Raw genomic sequence first — 6,904 nt, forward strand, 5'->3', positions numbered from 1 at the left:
AATTATTTTTTTAAAAAAAAAAATCATAAGAACTGAAATGTCATTTCGGTCCTAATTTTTTTTTTTTTTTGAAACCAAAATGACAATTCAGTCCGAGGTATTTTCACAATTTTTACAACATTAATTTTTTCGAAATCTGTGAAAACGGTTCAAAGGAAAATGACAATTTGGTTCAAAAAAAAATATTTCGGACCGAAATGGCATCTCGTTCTTATGGTTTTTGTAAAAACCAAAGCAACCAAGTTAGTTCGGTAAAATGTATTTTTTTTATCTGTGGTTTCTAAAAGAAAATTCTTAATATAACCTGTTTTATTTGATTTAAGGCTCGTACATTTTTTAAGAAATCAATATTCTTCATTAACATTTTGGGAATTGGATTCATGATGTTGTTAGACATTTTCAATTAACATTTGATGAGTTAATCTAAACTTTTAGTGAAAAATTGGTTTCAAAATAAATTACAAAATAATTTTTGATGAGTAAATGTTGAAAGTCAAATCACCTAACTAGTTAAGATCTAGAAGAAATCTCCATCTGAATTTTGAATCTGTGATCTTGCATTCAGAGCATTATCTTTGGAATGAACTTAATTAATGCATATCTGATGATCAGGCGGCAATAGCAATGTGCTCTCCCAAGCTTTAATCCAACTCAATCAGCAAATTCTTTGGTCTTCGGTCTTTGAAAGTTGGGTAGGTAGGGAAAAATTAGGAAGGTGCACATGTAGGATTTTTGAGTCAGGAAAAATAGTTCCAGCTTAGTCTTCTCAGGTCAACAAATAAAAAGTTTGTTTTAAAAACGTAAATTTAATCAGTTAGTTTAGCTATATCTTTGGATATAAATAAAAAAATCGGATTCCAATACCTCATGTCTTTCATATCTCATCATACCTCATATGCTATATCTTTATTTTTAAAGTCTAAATTATCGATCCAAACCGTTCAACGTAATATCCATACTAAAATATGATTAGGGATGAAATTTTATATTTTTTTGGAGTTTTTTTTTACTATTTTCTAAGATAGATAAAAAATCACTGTTTTTTGAACGGTTCAAAAACAGTGATTTTGTACCTATCTTAAAAAATGGTAAAAAAATTGCAAAAAAATATAAAATTTCATCTACATGCATATTTTAGTATAAATATTATGTTGAACGGTTCGGATCGACAAATTGAACTTTGAAAAAGAAAGTATAAAATATGAAGTATGATGAGGTATGAAAATGCATATAATACATATAGATGAGCCAAAGTAAAAATAACTTTCCAGTCTATGATTCATTTCATTCTTTCTTACACTATAATATTATATCATTGATCTGCCATGTAACTTTTCTATTTAGGGTGCGTTTGGATCGTGCAAGGAATAGCTCAAGAATAGCGATTTTTGGGTTAGTGATTGAGAACAGTGCTAATCCAAGGGATTCAAGAATAGCACTAACTTTGGCTATTCCGGATTAGTAGAAATGTTGTTTGGATTGTATGTTAGGAATAGCAAAGGCCAGCGGGTGTTAAATCGCTATTCTTGCGGGTGCTAAATCGCTAACCCAACGTTTTCACGGAATAGCGGAATAGAGCTAATCCGGAGCTATTCTTAATCCTCATTTCACGTTTGGATGACCCTCTTCTGAGAATAGCTCCGCTATTCTGAGAATAGAGCTATTCTCTGCCCATCCAAACGCACCCTTAGTATTTAATGTTGTGTCAGAAATATTGGGGCTTCCGCTGTTCCACATAATAAACAAATAGAAATAATAAAAGATTTTGGAAGGTAATATTTTTGTCATACAATTTTTTTATTTAGTTCGGTACTCGTGAGAAAAAAAAAATTAACATTGAAGAGAAGCTTGGGAGCCTTTTTCATGACTAAAATAAATTGAAACAAATTATATCCTCACGTAATTTATACATCTTTTTGCATTTCATAGGAAATAATTCTGTATTTCAGTTTTTTTTTTTGTTTTTGTTTTTTTTTTTAATTTTTGCTGCGACTTTGACATACACACAACTGACATTTTGGTTTATTTTTAAGTCATTCCTTTCAATTGAACTAATGCAGCCTAAGAAAAATATACAAATATTGGCAACCAATTCAGTTAGATTGAAAAAAATAATAGTAAGCCAAATATGTAAATAGATATTTCTTTACCTCTAGCAGAATTCTATTTTTATTACCCAGAGAAATTCTATCTTTGAAGTAACCAGTTGACTGACTTTGATTTTTAAATTGACATAGAAATTAAAGAAAAAGTAGCAAGAAAGAAGGCCTCTGATGCTAACAGCGGGCACTTTCTTTGAAAGAGCAGCAAACAACTGCATGTGAGTGTCTGATCAAGTTGATACAAAAGACGAAGACTCGAGTCAAAAAGTAGAAATTAAGTTCAACAAGTAAAGGACAATTATTGATGCTTGGCTCCCCCGAATTGAAGTTGTTTGCTGCTCAGACACTCACATGCAGTTGTTTGCTGCTCATTCAGACACTCACATGCAGTTGTTTGCTGCTCATTAATTTACTTGTTGTAAAAATTAATTTTACAACTTGATCAGACATTAATTTTTACAACATGCAGTTGTTTTAGACTCGATTTAGACTCACATGCAGTTGTTTTACAACTGATACAATTTGTTTGGTGAAGTTTAGTTAATTTGTCTGATGGCATTGAGGTAGTTTTATATCTTTGTTGAATAATTGAACTAATTTTTGACCACATGCAGTTGTTTTACAACTGATACAATTTGTTTGGTGAAGTTTAGTTAATTTGTCTGATGGCATTGAGGTAGTTTTATATCTTTGTTGAATAATTGAACTAATTTTTGAAATTGTTGTAAACCATGAAATTGCTCTCTTGAGCTTTTTTTTTTTTTTATTTAATACTTTCAGGTAATGCTGAACCCATCTCTTGTAGATGCCTGACTATGTCTGACATCATTTTCCAAAATAAACTAAAGTCACAAGTCTATTTAGCTGAAGCTTGTTTCTCATCCAAGATATAATTTGGAGATTTTCTCTATATGTTTGTAGGAATAGCAAGCAAGAACAATTTATATGTTGCTTTATGCTGTGAAAAATACGAGGTAGAAACAACATACGTGTTAATTCTCTTCTCTTCTAGTAGAGTGTGTAATATACTCTTTCTTTGTATGAAAATATTATGTCAATATACTCTTGCTTTGATCGATTTTGTTTTATTTGAATGTTGTTTATATTTTCTATGTTTAGATATTGTTGTTTATGTTTGATCGATGTGAATGTTTGGTACGTGTGGTACCAATTAAATGAGGGAAAAGTAAATAACTAAAAAAACCTAAAAAAACTAATAGAACTGTATCAGACACCGGTTTTTGACTATCAGCGATCATTTATTTCGTCGCAGATACTTTTTCTGACGTCAGCAAAAATTAACAGCGACAGGAAAAAATTGATCGCAGAAAAAGTATCAACGACCGGATGACGTCATTTAGCGACCGATGACGTCATCAGAAGAGTATTTGCGACAATGCTTTCAGCGACCGGAATTAGCTTTCTGTGACCAGCATAACTATCTGCGACCGGCGACATGACTATCAGTGACCGGAAAACCGGTCTCTGATGGCCTTTTCTGCTGTAGTGTATACATACACATGATAACACTTTTTATTTATATTTTTTGATATCATATTATATGTGAATATTGAATTGTTGTACGATATTTGATATTAGATTTGAATCGAGCTACTAACATATGTCTTAATTTTTGGATAATTATTATTGCACGGGTATGATACTAGTATATATTTACAGTTGCAACAAACCACCTATAACCTATTACCTTCTCTCTCCTACTTTATCCTCAAAGAATAAATAGGTGGTGAGTGACAGTCCAAAATCATCAAATAAAAGAAAACCGGGTTTTGGGTGGTTCGAAGGTTTTCTAAAAACCGGCCAGTTTTTCATATTATTCCGGTTTATATATTTATTTTGTCCTTTATCTGAACCGAACTGGAATAGAATTCGGGTCCATTTTTTCCAGTCTAGCCCTCCAGTCCAGTATAATTTTTTCTGATGTAGCCGTCCAATTCGGTCCAATTTTAATACAAACATCTTGATATGCATAGTACCGAAACCCTAAATTTGGTCTAGCATAGTACTATAGACACATCTTTTGTAAACTTCAGCCTATATTACTATATATACATATCACGATTTGGTCCTTAATACAGATCAATATTTTTATTTTCAAAATCTTATTGTCAATCCAAACCGTGCAATATAATCTCCATATTCAGTATAATTATTAACTTTGTTCTAAATTTTATTTTTCTTGCTTTTCCAAAAGCTTGTCATTTTTACAAATGACGAACCATCGGAACAACCTATTCCTCTGAGCACCCATTACTTTGAATTTCAATCTCAAATAACAATTTTCAACGCAACACATGGTATGTATAATCCAATATTGACAAAAAAAGGTACATACTAGGAAAACACCATATACACCAAATCCATATATTGGTACCGATCGACTTTGTCCCTTCCTGAAAATTTTTTTGCCCCCCTCTGAATGTTTGATTTGTAATTCGGGTTAAATTTAGTATTAAAATCAAAATAAATTTCTTGAATTATGATTGGTAATATTAATTATAAGTTATAGGATCATAAATTATAAGTCAGGGTATTGGAAAATATAAGTCAAAACATTTTTTTTTATTGAGTACCTAATTAGTTAATGGGTTTAAATCTGATTCGATATTTTTTTGCACCTCCCTGACAAAAATCCTGAGTCCGCTCCTGAGATGGTGCATGATACTTTCTGACAAATAGTTGATTTGAACTGCTCAACATGATATACATATTAAAATGTGTTTAGAGGCCAAATTTTATATTTTTTGGAATTTTTTTACTATTTTTTTAGATAGGTACAAAATCACTGTTTTTTTATGATCCAGATGTAATGATTTTGTATTTATCTAAAAGAAAATAGTAAAAAAAATTCAAAAAATATAAAATTTAGTCTCTAAGCACATTTTAATATGTATATCATGTTGAGCGGTTCCGATCGACTGTTTATACTCTGTAAACGGAGATAGAAATGTAAGATATGGTTGAGACACAAAATCAATGGTGCATTTTAACCCTACTCTTAATCAAATAACAATGCCCGGCAGCAAGCATGTGATGCACGTTACTCTATGTGATGCATGTAACTTTCTATGTTACTTCGTATTTTCAATACAACCATGGATATAGCTAGACAAATTTTCATGTGATGCATGTTACTTTCTCATTACTTGTGTGTAATTAAATACTGATTTCGAGGTTAATGCATGATACCCGGCATTATTATGCAAGTGTCCAAAAGACATTCGTCTCTTGAAGTACACAAAAGTTTCAAGAACAAAAAAACCAAAGCTGAAACAATAGAAAATCGGTAGCAAGTATGTGATGCACGTTACTTTCTATGTGATGCATGTTACTTTCTGTGTTACTTCCTATTTTCAATACAACCATGGATATAGCTAGACAAATTTTCATGTGATGCATGTTACTTTCTCATTACTTGTATGTAATTAAATACTGATTTCGAGGTTAATGCATGATACCCGGCATTATTATGCAAGCGTCCAAAAGTCATTCGTCTCTTGAAGGGGAGAGGGGGGTGTCCGATGGGCATCGGACCAAATCGGGTTCGATGGGGGGTTTAAACCGTCAGATCTGCTTTAGGATTCGTGTGTACGGATTTTAAAGCAGACGCGAAATTGCGGATGCGAATCCTAAAGCAGATATGACGGTTTAAACCCCCCATCGAACCCGATTTGGTCCGATAACCATCGGAAACCCCCCGCTCCCCTCTTGAAGTACACAAAAGTTGATAGAAGTTGATAGAAGTTGATAGAAGTTGCCGAGTAATTACGTACCCTGCTTTTTTTAAAGATATTTTCCTGGCCCCAGCGTTGAAGAATTCAAAAGGCCCCATCTATTTCTTATAAATACCCATCTTCCTATTACTCTCTGTATTATCCATTAAAAAGATTCCTAGAGAGAGACGAAAATATCAAATAACATGAACACAAAGTTACTTCTTTTTCTAGTTCTCTTGTTTTTTCCTTCCCAATCAGTCTATGGTGCTATAACTTGGAAGGGTTTTAAATTTAGATCTACTGTGGATGAACGAGATTTTCAGAAATACGTGGAAATACATAAAAAAATGTCGGACCTTTATGAAGCTTACTGTAAGTGGGAAAAGCTTAAGGGACGTGACTGCAAGAGATCTGTACCCCCTCCTCCACGTTGATGCTGATATGTATCCACATAAATACTCCTACTTGGGAATATCTTCAAATAAAACGGTGGGTTGCTTCCCTTAGAAAGAATATATATCCTTCCTCGGATACATGATGCAGTTTGATATGCAATAATATCAATTATATCTATTTTGTGCAAATAATATCAGTGATAATTAATGGTGTTTGTAATAGTCGTTGCCCCCTGCTATGTACTGTTGAGTGTTTTTATATCTTTATGATGTAATGAGAAATAAATACTTGTTATGTAGCACCTGCTGCTTATTCTGTACTGTGTTTTTATATCGATATTTATGGTGTATTATGAGAAATAAATTATTTTGTATTAAATACCGACTGCTTATTTATTCATTTATGACCAAATTTGCTTTTGCTTTTGCTTTCGTCCTTAAAATACTAAGCATTTTGTAAAATTAAATTATCAAAGAAAGAAAGCTAATTGAAATAATTCGATTAAGAAAAAGAAGGAAATAATTTAGCGCCAGATTGAAAACCATTCCGCTCAGCCCTAAAACCTCTCCGTCATTTCTCTCTCGCCTTAGACGCACCCCTATCAAACGGGAATGGAATAGAAAGAGAAATTGAAAAGAAGAAATCAGAAATGGCCGTAGCGGGTCTGTA

Source organism: Carex rostrata, chromosome 32 (assembly GCF_964058835.1).
Source record: "Carex rostrata chromosome 32, lpCarRost1.2, whole genome shotgun sequence".
NCBI lineage: Eukaryota > Viridiplantae > Streptophyta > Magnoliopsida > Poales > Cyperaceae > Carex > Carex rostrata.